The sequence below is a fragment of the Neovison vison genome, chromosome 11 (genome assembly GCF_020171115.1).
Source record: "Neovison vison isolate M4711 chromosome 11, ASM_NN_V1, whole genome shotgun sequence".
Lineage (NCBI taxonomy): Eukaryota > Metazoa > Chordata > Mammalia > Carnivora > Mustelidae > Neogale > Neogale vison.
In genome coordinates this window covers 68,099,189-68,116,951 of record NC_058101.1, presented here as the reverse complement: position 1 = coordinate 68,116,951, position 17,763 = coordinate 68,099,189, and the positions used below count along the sequence as shown (strand labels likewise).

General features: G+C 51.6%; 1 long non-coding RNA gene across 1 annotated transcript; it reads left to right on the top strand.

The window, feature by feature from the left end:
- Positions 1–7,085: 7,085 nt before the first annotated feature.
- Positions 7,086–8,627, top strand: LOC122919121. Its single transcript, XR_006386746.1, has 2 exons — positions 7,086–7,481; positions 8,238–8,627. It is a non-coding gene; the product is annotated as an uncharacterized LOC122919121 (long non-coding RNA).
- The last annotated feature ends 9,136 nt before the right edge of the window (positions 8,628–17,763 follow it).

Sequence of the window (17,763 nt, the reverse complement as noted above, 5' to 3'; positions counted from 1 at the left end):
ATTGGCCGCCGCGGCCTCCGCGGCCACCGCCGCGCCCGTCACCCGGCCCTCGCCGAGCCTTCCCCTCAGCGGCGCCGCGCGCAAGGGGGCGGGCCCTGCGCCGGTGCGTGGGCGCGGCCTCTCGGCGTCCCGCCCGCAACTCCGCCCACCGTCGGCCCTGTTCGGAGCGCGCATCCACGGCGGGCTACCGGAGGGCGCGTGCGCCGCCTGACCCGCCCCCCCCGGTCGGAGCTCCGCCCGCCGCGCACGCTGGCTTGAAGGGGAAGTGACGTCCTGGTACCTCGCGGTAAAAGCTGGCAGAGGCCGTGACGACCTGCGGCTGCGGCGGGAGTGGGGGTTCTTGGCCACGGCTGGCGTGAAGGGTCATTTAGGGTCCCCACTCCCGGGCCGTACGCCGGGCTGATCGGGCATGCAGGCGGTGACCTTGGCAGGGGCGGCTGCGGCCGGCCTGCGACCCGCTGTGTGACCTTGGGCAAGGCGCTTGCCCTCTCGGGTCTCCCTCCAGATTGGCCTGGTGTGCCCGGCAGGGCGGTGGGAGACGGCTGCGCGCGCCGGTGCCCGAGGACCGTGGTGGTCCAGGGCTCCTCCCTGGCAGGGAGAGTGGAGGCCCGCCCCCGGCCCTCCTGAGCACCGCCGCCCGCTGTGACCGGACCTCCGGGGTGGGGATTGGTCCCTGTCCCTAACGCAGACGCCGCCCTGCCGGCTCAACCACGCGCGTTCCTGGCTGGCTGCACTACACTCTGGGCCTGGAGAGGTCATTGGGGTCCATGTGGCCCTGCGCTCTGCAATGGGAGGTCCTGAGCTTTGCCGGCGGGGGGGGAGGGGGGGGGAGTGAGAGGGGTCAGATGTGTGCCGACGGCGGCCTGGGGTTAAGGCATGAATTGGGGAGGAGGCCTATTTTTAGGTAGAAAAGGGAGTGGCACTTAGGAAGACACCAGATGATGGGACAGCAGGGTAGGGTAAGGCGAGGTTTCAGGGATGCGGCTCCCAGGCACCAGGCGGGGCCTCCCCACAGTCTGAGGAGGACTCTGGAGCCAAGCCAGCTGTGGCCAGGACTGGAGGGAAGGAGGCAGCCTGTGGCAGTCTGGATGAGCAGGAGTCCCTGTGGGTCTGGTGCAGGAACCCAGCCAGCCACACATGGGCATGAGGGCAGGTGCTCAGGTCATTTCCACAGGCAGGCCCCCAAAGCCACAGAAGTCTTTACTGCCATCCCTCTAGGCCCTCCAAGAGTCCATCCATACTAGCCAAGACTAGTGGCTCTGTGATCCAGGCTGGAGCAGGACCGGATACCTGGGAGCACCTGTTCCAGGAAAGGGGAGCTGGGTTTTCTTTCCTAGCCTACCTGAACCAGTGACAGCCTCAAGTCACCAAGGGCACCTTTGTGCTTATCAAAAGGCTTGTGACTGGTAAATTTTATCCACTTGCCTCTCTCAGCCTTGATTGGGACAGTTCCCGAAGGCTTCCAGTGGAAGAGATACCGTCTGCCACATTACAGTAACGTCTTTGATCAAGCTGGTTGTGAGATGGTGTGAGATCATTCCAAACCCTCCTGCAGCCAGAGGTGAAGCTTCAGGGACAGAGTAGCAGACCAGAGGTCACCACCGGGGCTCAGTGCTCACATGTGGGAGGGTCAGACCAGGAGACCCAAGTTTCTTGTCCAGCACGATGGAATGTGTTCCAGCCTGCCATGGCTTTGTGTCAGGGGCTCGGCCCATGTTGGCTGGGAGCCCAGTTACCACAGTGTCATCTGTCAGGCCCATGCTGTGCCTCAGCCAGGGGGAGGGATTCAAATTGTCCCCATGTTATAGACAAGTAAGTGGAGCTTAGAGTAAAGGGAAGTCAGAAGAAAAAGTGAAACTTGAGGTCAAAGAAAGTGTTTTAATACACAATATTAATCTGTCTTTAGACCAATGCTACCATAAGATGCGATTTTTGTTTTGTTTTGGTTTTTTGGAGGAAGGACCCTTGAATAATGCAGGCCTGCATTATTCTGCAGGAGACCAGAGGTACTACAGCTCCCCTCACCCCTGGGGGCTTCCTGGAACACATTTTTGCCACGACCCGTGGCTACAGCCATCACCCAGCCTAGAAACTAGAGCGCTTACAGTTTTGCAGAGTGGACAGAATCTGGACCACGAGCTCCCAGCAAGCAAGGCTCTAGGAATGAACCCGCACTCAGCACTCTGCAGCGGGCTGTTAACCCAGCTCCTTGCTGCCTGCCTCTGTTCCTGGTCGGGGAGAAGCTGAGATGTCACTGACAGACCCTACTGAGGGGAGGCTGTTGACATTCTCCAGGGAGATAAACGTCCTTATGTTTTTATTTTACATGGTTTTGAGGTTCTCTCCATGCTTAAGGGAGTCAACTCACTTGACCTTTGACATAGGAATTAAAAGCCCCATTTGAAAACAGGAAGCCAGGGCCCTGCAGGCTGGGGTCATAGCCCCCAGAACGATGGTGTGGGGCCACAGCCCCTGTGTACAGCTCCCTCCACACAGCCTGCACACCCTGCTGCCACAAGGACAGTTCCTACAGTCCCCCTTGCTCCCTTCCCTCAGCCCTCAATGCTTCCTGGCATTCAGTTGCCAGCCCCCACAGGGAAAATGGTCCCCCCACTGCTCACCAGCCCTCACTGGGGAACACAAGCAGACCCACTGAGGCCTCACTAGGCAAAGGGAGAGATGGCCCAGCCTGCCAGTGGCCATCATCTGACTCCACCACCGGCCAAAACTGCCAAGGCCATGACTCAGCAGGAAGCAAGAGTCCGGTCACTTAGCTTTGCTGCACCTTGCTTCTAACTGGCAAGTCTGGGATAGAGGGAGGTACAAATGGGGACATGAGGCCAAGTATGCTTTCAAGTGACTTGCCCTGTCTTATCCCAGAAGGAGCCACAATATAGTATTTTCAGCCATTCGTTCAGTGTGCTGACCATAGGTGTTCACTTGGCAACTCCATGTTATTCCAGCTTCCTTGCAGGACACATCAGAGCCTTTAATGTACTGATGTCACTGGACAGTTCTTTTGTTTTGTTTTCAATTAATTTGTTTTCAGAAAAGCAGTATTCATTATTTTTTCACCACACCCAGTGCTCCATGCAATCCGTGCCCTCTATAATACCCACCACCTGGTACCCCAACCTCCCACCGCCCCGCCACTTCAAACCCCTCAGATTGTTTTTCAGAGTCCATAGTCTCTCATGATTCACTTCCCCTTCCAATTTACCCCAACTCCCTTCTCCACTCTAACACCCCTTGTCCTCCATTATATTTGTTATGCTCCACAAATAAGTGAAACCATATGATAATTGACTCTCTCTGCTTGACTTATTTCACTCAGCATAATCTCTTCCAGTCCCGTCCATGTTGCTACAAAAGTTGGGTATTCATCCTTTCTGATGGAGGCATAATACTCCATAGTGTATATGGACCACATCTTCCTTATCCATTCGTCCATTGAAGGGCATCTTGGTTCTTTCCATAGTTTGGCGATCGTGGCCATTGCTGCTATAAACATTGGGGTACAGATGGCCCTTCTTTTCATGACATCTGTATCTTTGGGGTAAATACACAGGAGTGCAATTGCAGGGTCATAGGGAAGTTCTATTTTTAATTTCTTGAGGAATCTCCACACTGTTCCAAAGAGGCTGCACCAACTTGCATTCCCACCAACAGTGGAAGAGGGTTCCCCTTTCTCCACATCCTCTCCAACACATGTTGTTTCCTGTTTTGTTAATTTTGGCCATTCTAACTGGTGTAAGGTGATATCTCAATGTGGTTTTAATTTGAATCTCCCTGAGGGCTAGTGATGATGAACATTTTTTCATGTGTCTGATAGCCATTTGTATGTCTTGATTGGAGAAGTGTCTGTTCATATCTTCTGCCCATTTTTTGATATGTTTGCTTGTTTCGTGTGTGTTGAGTTTGAGGAGTTCACTATAGATCCATATCAACCTTTTGTCTGTACTGTCATTTGCAAATATCTTCTCCCATTCCGTGGGTTGCCTCTTTGTTTTGTTGACTGTTTCCTTTGCTGTGCAGAAGCTTTTGATTTTGATGAAGTCCCAAAAGTTTATTTTCGCTTTTGTTTCCTTTGCCTTTGGAGACATATCTTGAAAGAAGTTGCTGTGGCTGATATCGAAGAGATTACTGCCTATGTTCTCCTCTAGGATTCTGATGGATTCTTGTCTCATGTTGAGGTCTTTTATCCATTTTGAGTTTATCTTTGTGTATGGTGTAAGAGAATGGTCAAGTTTCATTCTTCTACATATAGCTGTCCAGTATTCCCAGCACCATTTATTGAAGAGACTGTCTTTTTTCCACTGTATATTTTTTCCTGGTTTTTGTTTTTTTTTTTTTAAGATTTTATTTATTTATTTGACAGAGAGAGATCACAAGTAGGCAGAGAGAGAAAGAAAGAGGAAAGCAGGTACCCTGCTGAGCAGAGAGCCTGATGCGGGACTCGATCCCAGAACCCTGGGATCATGACCCGAGCCGAAGGCAGAGGCTTTAACCCACTGAGCCACCCAGGCGCCCCTTTTTTCCTGTTTTGTCAAAGATTAATTGACCATATAGTTGAGGGTCCATATCTGGGCTCTCTACTCTGTTCCACTGGTCTATGTGTCTGTTTTTATGCCAGTACCATGCTGTCTTGGTGATCACAGCTTTGTAATAAAGCTTGAAATCGGGTAACGTGATGCCCCCAGTTTTATTTTTCAACATTTCCTTAGCGATTCGGGGTCTCTTCTGATTCCATACAAATTTTTTGATTATTTGCTCCAGCTCTTTGAAGAATACCAGTGGAATTTTTATCGGAATGGCATTAAAAGTATAGATTGCTCTAGGCAGTATAGACATTTTAACAATGTTTATTCTTCCAATCCAAGAGCATGGAATGGTCTTCCATCTTTTTGTGTCTTCTTCAATTTCTTTCATGAGTGTTCTGTAGTTCCTCAAGTACAGATCCTTTACCTCCTTGGTTAGGTTTATTCCCAGGTATCTTACGGTTCTTGGTGCTATAGTAAATGGAATCGATTCTCTAATTTCCCTTTCTGTATTTTCATTGTTGTCACTGGACAGTTCTAAGGAGATGTGGAATGCTGCTTTGTCAGAGTTGAGTGAACTTCTGATCCTAGAGCATCTCTCAGGCTAGACTTTGAAGGAAGCTTTTTATAAATGACACCAGGATGGGGAGAGGGCGGTGCACTAAACTACACAGTTTTCTGACAGGAGAGCTCATGACTCAGGAGCTGAGTGCCAATCTGGGATGCCCTGGCCCACCCTCGCTCCATTGCTGTCCCCAGGAATCACGGGAGCAGCTGGCAGTATCCACAGTAATTCCTCTGCCATGCATGCAGCCACGTCCCCTGGCCAGAGTGTCCTTGCATCCAGTCAGTCCTGGGTGTACTCGTTTCCCATTTTACAGATGAGAAAACTGGGGCCCAGAGGAGGGGTCAGAAACCAGCACCAGCCTGGCAACCACTGGGGTGGCCAAGAGAGCATATGTCTGGACCGAGCAAGGGCTCAGCCATGACTCCAGGGCACCGTGCATGCCCCGCGCCCTGTGCAGATCCTGGGACTCACTCCCGGGCCTGCCACACTCAGAGTTCTGGGCTCTGGGCCTTTTCTATGACCTTGGTTCGCATAATGTGTCCTGTGTTCTGGAAAGAAGTAGGCACAGTATCTGAGGGGCCGGGATGGGGACTATGGGATGATCCTCTGGGGAAAGGCTCTTCTCCAGAGCAGGAGTGCACAGGCTGGGCTGAGAGAAGGACCATCACCCGGCACAGGTAATGGAAGTAGGGGCTGCCAGGAAACAGCAGGAGTCATTATATGGTCTGGATGCCCAGCAGGGAGCCCTCAGGACAGGAGCCAGACAAAGGCCCTGAGGCAGGTGAAGCTCAGGGCTCAGGGGCTCAGAGTGGAAGGGGTGGCAGGGGCAGAGCAGCTTTTTGTGAAGGGCAATCGGAACCCAAAGCACGAGTCTCCAAACACCTGCTATTGGCAAGCAGCACACCCACAGGGCTGGGTCTGTGCCCCTCCCCACACCCACAACTGCAGGGTCCTGGCAGGGAAAAAGAGCCCACTGCCCTGTGGCAGTGCTGTGATACCCTGGGGGGAGGGGGCCCAGCTGCAACCCTCACCTCACACAGCCCCAGAGGGCTCACTGGTCACACACCCACACATGGGAACAGTCCCAGAACACACACAGATGCATGTGCATCAAGTAAAAGGCTAGAAAAAGAGACCCCCACATTAACTCCAGTCAAAAGAGTGTTGCAGGCACAGCCCTCGCTCCACAGCGAGATGGGGAGATGGGGAGGAGCCGGGCGGGAGAGGGTGCCACTCTGCTCAGATCACTGTGGGTCTTGGATTTGGGAGGGCCACAGGGCGTAGGGCTCAGACACAGAGGCACACAGGAACCAAGGCCCCTCAAGGCAGCTGCAAGAACTCCCAGTGCCACCCCCGTGAAATGTTCCTCAAAGGACAGAACCAGCCGACTTCACCAGTGTTGGGAGCAGAGCCGTCGTTTGAATGTCCATGTCCTTGACACCCAACCTGGGTGGTTTTGCTCTTCGCATTAAAGAGGGCTGAAGTAACTGGTTTGTTTCCTTTTATCTTCCTGCAGGTTTTTCAGAAGTGCCTTTTTTATTTTTAAAACAAATCCATAGGGCTCTTGCCTTGATTCTGTTCCGCCATCAGCTTTGGTGAGCTTGCCCGGTCTGCCTGCCTCACAAACGTGCTTGCCGTTGTGAATTTTCTTCATCTCTGTAAATAGCTTGTCTGTGCTTCTCCCTAAGGACATCTTACTTTCTCACCCTGTGAGCAACAAATTGTTTACCATGGGGGAACAAAGGCTGGCAAGGGTATATCAGGGAGAGTTACCCGGCAGTAAGAAAGACATTTTCTAAGGAGAAGAGGGTCATTTCTTCAGAAAGATGCAAGGACCCTGGGGCGCCTGAGTGGCTCAGTGGGTTAAAACCCCTGCCTTCAGCTCAGGTCATGATCCCAGGGTCCTGGAATTGAGCCCCGCATCAGGATCGCTGCTCAGCAGGGAGTCTGCTTCCCCATCTCTCTCTGCCTGCCTCTCTGCCTTCTTGTGGTCTGTCAAATAAATAAACAAAATCTTAAAAAAAAAAAAAGGATGCAAGGACCCTAACAGCTGAGTTCACAAATACGTGAAAAAGCCAAAAGAACTAAGGGGAGGAAGAGGCAGACCCACAACTACATGTGGAGGTTTCAACTCTCCTCTTGGCCTGTAAACAGTGGCTCACAGAGCGAGGAATCTGGAAACTCAGGAAGGATGCCTCGAATGTGAACACCACTACCCACCAGTTCCAGCTCATCCACAGTGGAATGCATCCTGCAGCGCGCCTGGAACATTCTCCACGAGCAGCTGCATGCCCAGTTACCATCTGCTGAACACACCTGCAAGGACAGAAATCCTACAGAGCATATCCCATGACTACAACAGAATTAAACAAGAAGTCAGTAACAGAAATATAGTCAAAAATACACAAAAGGTTGGGGTGCCTGGGTGGCTCAGTGGGTTAAGCCTCTGCCTTGGGCTCAGGTCATGATCTCAGGGTCCTGGGATCGAGCCCCGCATCAGGCTCTGTGCTTAGCAGGGAGCCTCCTTCCCCACCGGCTGCCTGCCTCTCTGCCTACTTACGATCTCTCTCTGTGTCAAATAAATAAAATCTTTTAAAAAAATACACAAAAGGCACAAATCATAAAGTTTTAAAAAACTGACAAATTGAACTTTATCAACATTGAAAATATTTGCTCTTCAAGAAACACTGCTTTAAAAACAAAGAGGTGGCCACAAGGAACAGAACAGAGGTTCTTCAAAACCCTAAAAACAGAATTACCATATGACCCAGCAACTGCACCTCTGGGGGTATACACACTAAAGAACTGAAGATTGGGTCTTAAAGAGGAATTTGTAAGCCATTCACAGTAGCTTTAGTCACAAGTCAGAGGGACAAAGTGACCCAAAACCCCGTTGATGGAAAAACAAAATGGCACCCATCACTCCGGTGGAATATGGCACGCCCTTCAAAAGGAAGGATGTTTTGACACCTGTTACAAGAGGGATGAAACTTCACTGTGCTTGGTGAAATAAGCCAGACACAGAAGGACTTGTCTGATATGTGTCTGTCTTATTGTATGAAAAAGAACAAGTACCGTAGTACTGTAACGTATTGATGTATCACTCTGCTTCCTGTTGCTTCTTTCTCCAGAACCCGACTACAGATGCCAAACATAATGGATGACCAGGATGGTGCCAATTTCAGAGCACTGCCCCGGACACCTACCCAGGATGAGAGCAGCTCTGGAGCTTCATCTCCCAGAGTCCACAGATGACATCAGGGTCCCCCTGATGGGGCATGCTCTGTGGGTCTGGACGAGGGCAGCAGGACAGGCACCCACCACTGCAGTATCACTGAGTTGCTTCCCAGCCCCCACATGCCCCGTGCTCCCTGTTCGCCCTCCTCCCCCCACCCCCCAGCCCCCACAACCACAAGTCTTGTCACTGCCCCCGTGGTTCTGCCTTTCCGGGGATGTCCCACAGTTGGATGCTCACTCATTTTTTGATATTTACGTAGTAAAGAAATGATGCAGCTTTTTCACCTCTGGCTTCTATTTGTTTGCTTTCTGATTACTGAATTAGGAACAGGAGGCACAGGGCATTGGCCTCAGGGACAAATGTGTATCAGACCCTGGGAAGAAGGTCTGCAGTGAGTCCTAGATCCCACAGCTCAACTTCCACCAGCTCACCTTTCTCTGCCTCAGGCTCAGGGTTCCAGAGTCCTCCAATCACCCACTGCCTCTGCTTGCCTTCCGCTGGGCCAGTTTGGTGGATTTGGCTGTGCCAAGGCAGAGGAAGGAAAGGGGTGGTGGTGGCCCCTCCAGCCAGACCCAAGGCCATCTTCCTCAAAAACTTTTTATTTAAATTCATTCTTCTTGGGAAGCCTGGGTGGCTCAGTTGGTTAAGCAGCTGCCTTCGGCTCAGGTCATGATCCCAGCGTCCTGGGATCGAGTCCCACATCGGGCTCCTTGCCCGGCAGGGAGCCTGCTTCTCCCTCCGCCTCTGCCTGCCTCTCTGTCTGCCTGTGCTTGCTCTCTCTCTGACAAATAAAAAAAAATAAAAATAAAAAATAAATTCATTCTTCTTGCTTTGGATGGTCTCCTTTTCCCATCCCAAAAGTTATACATACTTTTTCCAAAATCATCTTCTAAAGTTTTGTTTACATTTATATCCATAACACATGCGAGGCTTCCGAGGGCTGGCCGACCCCCCGGGGGTCGTGTACCACTCCACACTTGCACCCCTCGTGTAGGGCAGGCACCTCCATCACCTCCATTCTCCTTATCTGCACCCAGTGGCTTTTCCTGGTGGCCTGGTACCTGGCAAACAAGCAGTGTGGGCCAGCCAGAGGGCTCGGCCAGTGCCCAGGCCTGACATGGGACCAGACCGGGCATTCAGCAGACAGCAAGCAGGCGGGGGAGGCCACCAGCCTGCAGTGTCCTGAGCAGCAGGGACAAGGGATGCAGGCAATAGTGGCCGAGGAAGGAGCCAGCCTGTGCAGTGCATGCCCCATTCTTTTGAGTGTACTAGAAGCCACTGAACTGTGCACTTTAAATGAGCAAACTATATAGTATGTGAGTGATAGCTCAAAGCTATTTATCACAAGGCTCCCCAGGAAGTGCTCACGCCCCCTGACATGCCCCTGGTTCACTAGGTCGCCGTCAGCCTGACTTGAAAATCCCCACTTCCTTGCCTTTAAAAATTTCTGGATGGGGCGCCTGGGTGGCTCAGTTGGTCTGTCTTCAGTTCAGGTCATGATCCTTGGGTCCCGAGATGGAGTCCCACACTGGGCTCTCTGCTCAGCGGGGAGCCTGCTCCTCCCTCTGACCCTCCCTTGTCTTGGTGCTCTCACTCTGACTCACCCTCTCTCAAATTAAAGAAAAAAAAATCTTAAAAAGGAAGAGAAAAAAAAAGAGAAAACATCATGCAATAAATTTTTTTTTAAATAAAAAAGATAAAAATAAAAACTGTTGTAGCCCCGAGGCGACTGCCCCAACACTGCCGGTATCTGTACTTGATGTTCCCTCAGTGACTCGGAGCCACAGAGGTGCCCAAGGCCTGGATGTGGCTGCTGTGTCCTCTGGCAAACCCAACAGTCTCCTTCCTCTTGACTTCCTGCTGGTGGCGGACTGATCCAGGGCTTGGATCCGACTCCGCTCTGACCACACGAGTCACACCACCGATGTTGGCGGACAAGGTCAGGGGCGGCGGGGATGCCAGGCGCTGCCGCTCACTGTGCGGTCCAAGCGGCCACTGACACCTGGTACTGTTGGGCTGTGCATGCGGATGTGCCCTTATTCCAGTAGCTGTGTCTGCACTTATCTACTAAAATCCTGGCGTGGCACTGCCCCACGTGGGGACCCTGTGAGGAGGTGCGGGAGGGACGGGGAAGCGTCCCCACACTGAGAAGGCTCTTGAAGACCAGAAGGAGGCAAGCCAGTCCAGGCCGTCTAGGGTTCATGCAGGGTAACAGATAGGACCCCATGCAGAGGACGATCCACAGCCGCTGTGGTTCTTCTCTGAAAGTCCCCAATTTCGTAGAGCACCAGGGACACACAGAGGAGCAGAGCAGATCAACCCAGCACCAGACCTTTAAGCAGATCTCACAGCCCCACCTGCGCAGCAGGAGGGGTAAGGTTGTTCTCTCAAGCAGATTCACAGAAGGCAGAAGCATGCCTCCGAGCCTCTTGGCCTAGGCGGCAAGTCTGAGTACATCTGTCAGTCTCTAAGGGGCCCAGAACACATCGTTCCAGTGGACAAGGCAGAGGGCCAGAGAGGGAGTGGGTATTGTCAGCAAGCCTGCTGGCCCCGTGGCACAGCTCATTCAGGTCAGGCCAGACACACTGTCCCCTCCACTCTTCAGTGGCTCTCAATATCTCCCAAAAGTGGCCCATTTTGTGCTTTTTCCAAAATAGCATTATCAAGTTATGAATGTAAAACATTTTCATGGGTTTTCATCTGTTACATTTCTTGTCCCCACTGAAGATCAAACTGTCCCAGCTTTGGCCAGCAAGGAGGCCTCTCCAGGTCACTGCCAAGTCCTCTGGGTGTGACCCTCCCAGACATTCCTCGCCCAGGCTCATCACGAACATCCCAACACCTTGGACTGGCCATTCTGTCAAGAGGCCCTCATGGTGACTAACGGGATTTCAAGATCACAATATGAGGGCAAAGGATGGTCACTGTTTCTAAAGCTTTTCAGCAGCAAAAGCATGAGGGCAGGTAAAGATAATACACATTAGATACGGATATTAAGTATAAAGTATAGATTACAGATAAGATTCAGACCAAGGGGCGCCTGGGTGGCTCAGTGGGTTAAGCTGCTGCCTTCGGCTCAGGTCATGATCTCAGGGTCCTGGGATAGAGTCCTGCATCGGGCTCTCTGCTCAGCAGGGAGCCTGCTTCCTCCTCTCTCTCTCTCTGCCTGCCTCTCTGCCTACTTGTGATCTCTGTCAAATAAATAAATAAAAATCTTAAAAAGAAAAAAAGATTCAGACCAAATGCTCAGCTACAGATGGATGTGCACGATACCCACAGAATCCCTGCAGGCTGCTGACCTGCCCTCCACTTCTGTCATCTCCCTTCCCATCCACTCTGTACAAGGACCCATGCAGTACACAGCCTCTTGGACTGGAGGATTCCTTCAGACTCGCTGGGGCTAGGCGTCTGCACAGCTCACCCCTCTCTACTGCTGAGTCAGACTCTGTGGTCTGGCAGCTGCTCACCCTCCGACTTTGGCTGACCCTGGACCACACAGCTCTTCTGGAAGCTCTTCACCGGGTGCAAGTGTGTGTCCTTTGTCCCACACGGAGGATACAGTGTCAGGGTACCAAGGCTAGCACCCACAATGTGATCACTATAAACACAAGCCTTGTGTCTGCCCGTCCTCCCCTGCCTTTTTTTTTTTTTCATGATTTTGTCAGAGAGGGAGGGCACGCACACACAAACAGGGGCAGCGGCAGGCAGAGGGACGCCCCTCTCCACATCAGCAGCAGCCCAAGCCAGCAGCAGCACCACCACAATCACTGCAAAAATTGTTTCCTGATCTTGTTGGCCATCAGAGCTCATTTTCCAGCAGATTCCTCAGGAAGGGCTCCCAGGAGCAGGTTGTTTGGAGTTATCCCATGTGGATAACAATGCCCTGTGCCCTTTATACTTGCAAGTTGTGTTTTCTGGACATAAATTCCTTGATGCACGTTTTCACTCTTCCCATCTTGTAAACATGCTACCACTTGCCATCTCCTAGGATAAAATACTTCTGTCAATAAGTCTGATAATCTACTGTTTTTCCGTAGGTTGTTTTTTTTTGTTTTGTTTTTGTTTTAAATAAGATGTCCAAATGAGGGACGCCTGGGTGGCTCAGTTGGTTAAGCAGCTGCCTTCGGCTCGGGTCATGATCCCAGCGTCCTGGGATCGAGTCCCACATCGGGCTCCTTGCTCGGCAGAGAGCCTGCTTCTCCCTCCGCCTCTGCCTGCCTCTCTGTCTGCCTGTGCTTGCTCTCTCGCCCTCTCTCTCTGATAAATAAATAAAATCTTAAAAAAAAAAAAAAAAAAAAAGATGTCCAAATGAATTTTCTTTTTCTTTCAAGTCCAGTAATTTTGCTAGAACATGTCTTGGCATTGGTCATTCTGGGTCAATGTGTTCAGAAATGCGGTGTGCTTTTCAATGTGTGGTTACAAATCTTTTGTACTTCAGAGAAGTCTCTGTGAATGGTCCTTTCCCTGTAGGATAAGGTCTTGCAAAATAAGAGTACACTCTCACACCCACTACAGCACCGGCGACACCATCGGTCCCTGTGGGGATCCCGCCTGCGCACCACACCAGTTTCCTGTTCGCCTGTCCAAAGGCATCCGGGTTGTCTCCAGTTTGGGGAAGCTCCGATCACGAGCCCAGTGAACATTCAGGTACGGGTTTTTGTGTGAATGCGTGTTTTCCCTCTGGGATTAAAGCCTGGAACACAAGTACAGGGCTTATGGGGGCTGCATGTTCGGTTTTTAAGAAGTAGTCAAGCTTGTCTCCAGAGTGGTGGACCTCCCACCAGCGCTGCGGGAGGCCTCCAGACCCCACACCTGGTTCTCAGCAGCACTCAGTGTCGGCACTGGTGTACGCCAGCCACTTGGACAAGCAGGAGCATCCAGGGACAGTCCCCTCCTCCGGCTCCTCTGCCATGCCCCCTTCACACCCTCTGGCTCCCTTTCTTTAATTTTTTTAAACGTTTTATTTATATATTCGAGAGAAAACGAGTGAGGAGAGGGAGAGGCAGACTCCCCGCTGAGCATGGAGCCCAACATAGGGCTCGATCCCAGGACCCTGATCACTACCAAAGGGATGTTTCATTGATGGAGCCACCCAGACACCCCCTTTCACTCATTTTTCAACTGGAGTTATTTTGAATTTTGAGACTTTTGATATATTCTGGATACAGGTTCTGTGAGGTGTGTCGTTTACAAAGGTTTTTCTCCTCCTGTGCATTTTGTCTTTCCATCCTCCTAACAAGCTCCTTCACCGAACAAAAGCTTTTACCTATGACAAGGTCTGTTTCAGTAATGCTTCCTTTCACAGATCATGCTTTTGGGGTCAAGACTAAGAACTGTGCCCAGCTCTGAAGTGCAGTGATTTTCCACCAGTGTTACACTTTACATTTAAGTCTGTGGCCCATTCTAAGTTCACTTCTGTACAACAATGAGGTTGCGGTTGCGGCCCATGGCCATGGATGCCCAACCATCCAAGAGCGCCCTGCCGTAGGCTGACTTCTAAAGTGGCTCCAGCAATCCCCACCCAGTTTCACACTCCTGGCTGATCCCCTCTCCTTGGGTGTCAGCTGGCTGGCAAGCAGGTGTTCAGCAACAGAAGTGACAGGCCATCCCTTCCGAAACTGAGCTACACCAGCCTTCCATCCGGCTGGCTCCCTTCCTGCTTGCATGCTCTACGCTAGCTGCTATATGGAGAAGCCACCTGCTGAGGAACAGAGGGCAATCCATGGCCAATATCCGTGAGTGTGGCTGGACATGGGTCCTTCCCCAGTCAAGCCTTCAGATGGGACCCCAGCCCCAGCCAACTTCTCCACTGCAGTCGTGTGAGAGCCCAAAAGAAAGGACCCCACTAAGCCACAGAAACAGAGAATATCCTTTTTTTTTTTTTTTTGAGAATATCCTTCTTATGAGCCACTAAGTTTGGGGGAAACCTGTTGTGCATCGAGAGAGAACTCGTACAGCCTCATCTCGCCTGCCTGCGTCAACCACAGGCTCAAGGAGAGGCCCAATTCTGCCCGAGGATAGGAAGAAAGTTCCTCTGGAAACTAAAATTCTGGGGCACCTGCGTGGCTCAGTCGGTTAAGCAGTTGCCTTCAGCTCAGGTCATGATCCCAAGGTCCTGGGATCAAATCCCACATCGGACTCCCTGCTCAGTGGAGAGTCTGCTTTTCCCTCTCCCTCTGCCTGCTGCTCTGCCTACTTGTGCTCTCTGTCAAATAAATAAAATCTTAAAAAAAAGAAAAAGAAACTAAAATTCTGCCTTTTACCCAGAGTGCATGCCAAGGACAAGAAAAGCTGTCACACTGGAAAGCACTCTCAGAATCACCTTCAGAGCCACATGGGGACATGCCACATGCCCCACACATGGCCTGGCACAGACTTGAGGGAGCAGCACACACCTGACTGAGCCCTGGGACCCCTCCCCAGGCACACCCACCCACATCTCAGCCTCCATGAAATGGCTAGGACACCTCTGTCATTGGCTTCTTGCTTCCCAAGGGCCGGTTATTCTGCCCGAAGACCATCCCTGCCCTGAGTGGTGGTGAAGGATGAAGCACCGTGCAGCACTGTGCAGGGCTGTGGTGATGCAGTACATGGGTCTCCTGGTAACCACGGCTGCTCGTGTGGCACTCAGGGTCTCCCTGAACTCCCAACATCCTACGGGGTAGATGCTTTTATCCTGCTCTTAGAGACAGGACAGGTCTGCATCCCACCGTCCACACTCAGCGGCCCCTAATGCGCATGCGGCCAGGCAGAGAGCTGAGGACACCTACAGTTGGTGCCTTTGTTGGAAAGCCAGTCATCAATGTCCTTAGTGCCAATATTTGGAGACTTGGGTTCATATGCTGCACAGAGGGAATCATTTTTCTGGAAAACAACATGCATCTTTGAAATGTGAGTTTTACAAAGTGGCATAAGGTCCAAGTAAAGCCTGCACACTGGAAAGCAAAGGAAACAGTGACAGTAAAGCAAAAAACACATGTCTACACACACATATGCACACAAACAGAAAAAACATATTAGAACCACCCTTAAACAAAATAAGCAGAACTGATCATCAAAAAGGCACACTTCCTCCCACTCGCCAGCCCAGGTTCAAAAACGACTGCTCACCTGTTAACATGCAAGAGTTAGCACAGTGATGGGACTTTGCCTACACGGAATAAAAAGACCTCTGTTAAACAGAAAAGCCACCCCCATGATCCAGAAAGCCAAAAGTGCAGGGTTTTGGTTCAGGCAGAGACCGCTGACTCACCTGAGGATCTACTGATGTCTTCCTACAAAGGGAGAGGTTCCTGATAGAGCAGGAAGAAACAAGAGCGGCTTTCTAACACACGAAAACAAGCTGGGGGACACAGGATGACAATCCTGATAAGCTGACCATGTCTACACATGGGGAGATACGAAAATGAATCACCAATGGAAGCGAGATAGCAATCAGCCTGAAAGTGTGAAGAATTAATCATGCAGGACAAACTTTAGTTCTGACACTTCTTCATTTGATGTACAAGAGCCAAGAATAAAGAGGACTGGATCCTAGCCTATTGGTTATTTGTAACACTCATATAGAAAATACTAGATTATGCTAACGGCATCAAAAGGCAAGAACTGATGTCTGAAGATTGATTTCCTTGTTGTTTAAGAGCATTCCAAGAATTTAAATATGAAGCTAAAAGCCAGAATGATTCCTCTAGAACCTAAAAAAGATCTCACATTTGCTACTGCCCACCTCACTCAGCCTAAGTCTACATGTGTAACACCCCTGCTCCAGCCAACCCAGCCTCCTCACCCTCGTTTAAGACCACTCCAGTCCACCCTTTGGCCACGGGTTAGAGACAAGCCCCTCAAGGCCTCCAAGTCTCATCCTATAACACCAGCCCCAAGACCAGAATCTATCCCCCAAGAAGGACTCTTCTGGTATGGACATCGTCTCAGTCTGAAGACCTGTGAGCTAGAGACATCGTGTCTGCTCTAACCCCAGACCCCACCCCCACACACACACATATATACACAATGCACAATGGACCCCACCTGGGCCAACTGCTCCAGACACTGCTATTCAGAGTTGAGGGGCCGGCATACAGGAGCCCTTGGGCCTGATCCTGCTCCATCAGGGCCTCCAGGCTTCCTGGCTCTGCCTCTGGGCTCCTGGGTCCACCCTCTGAATTATTCTTTTTCCACAAAAGGCAGCCTATGTTTGGGGCGCCTGGGTGGTTCCATCAGTGAAGCAGCGGATTTGTGATCTCAGCTCAGGTCCTCTCTGGGCTGTGAGATCAAGCCCCAGTCAGGCCTCAGGTTGGGCTGTGCACCAAGAGTGGAGTCTGAGATTCTCCCCACCCCGCTCCCACCGCCAAAGGGAGGGAAAAAAAGGCAGGTAGTGTTTGCAGCCCTGAAGCTTCCTCCCCATGGGTCCTGCCAGTGGAATCCAGAGGGTCCAGGGCCCCTCTCTACCTCCTCCTGCCTGTCCCTTCAAGTGCAAATCAGCAGTGTTTCTAACAATGGGATTCTCTCCAAAGCTTTCTGAGCCTCCTGTGAAATGTCCTGGCCTTTGTACAGGTGTCCTTGGAAGAAGCCCCTCTCTGTCTTGAGCTTCCGCTGGGGAAGGCCCTAGAGTTTCTGGGAAACCTAGAAAGGGGTCCCGATTTTTTAAGGTTGTAATGAGCCAAGACCACAGCTGCGGCTTCATCCCAGCACACACCTTCCTGGCCATCCCAGGACCCTGGGTCTCAACAAGAGCCCTGCTTGTCCCCAGGTAGGCGGAAGGCACGGGAGACCAGTGAGCACTGCTCCTTTGCCCACAAGCCCTTCCCGGGGCTCCCGCTCTCCTCGGGCTTTTCAGCCGGAGCTCCAACAGGAAGTGGGGGTGCCCAAGGCACCGCCTAGAACACCCGGGCAGCCCATCTAGCCTGTCCTCCTCCACCCCCACCCCACACGCAACAGTGCTGCTCAACTCCGTTGCCACATGGCCAGGACCATGTTGCTCTAGTTCCTAGTATTTGCACACCTTCCCACCAAGCCCCTGACCCCAAGTCTCCTCAAAGCCACAGAGGCACTGCTGGCACTTTCCTCCTCTAAGTCCTGCCAGCTCCTGCCCAGCTACAAAATCTCTCCCACACGTGAACCATTTGCCAGCAGTCTATACACCAAATGCCTACCCCAGGGCCTCTGCACTTGCTGCCTTCTGAGGTGGTTGTTCCTCCCTGAGATCATGTCTGTCCAAAGGCCACCTCATCAGGTATCTCTCAATCAACCTGTAAAAAATGACAACTTCCCACTTCCCAGTCCTCCCCAATCCCCCTACCCATCTCTGTTCTTACCCCTTAAGCTTACACTGTACTTATAGTCTTCTGTACCCAGCAGTGTGAGTGCACACTTTAAAGGGAGCACCCGGTCTCCTGCAGGTCTCTAAGACCTATCAGAAC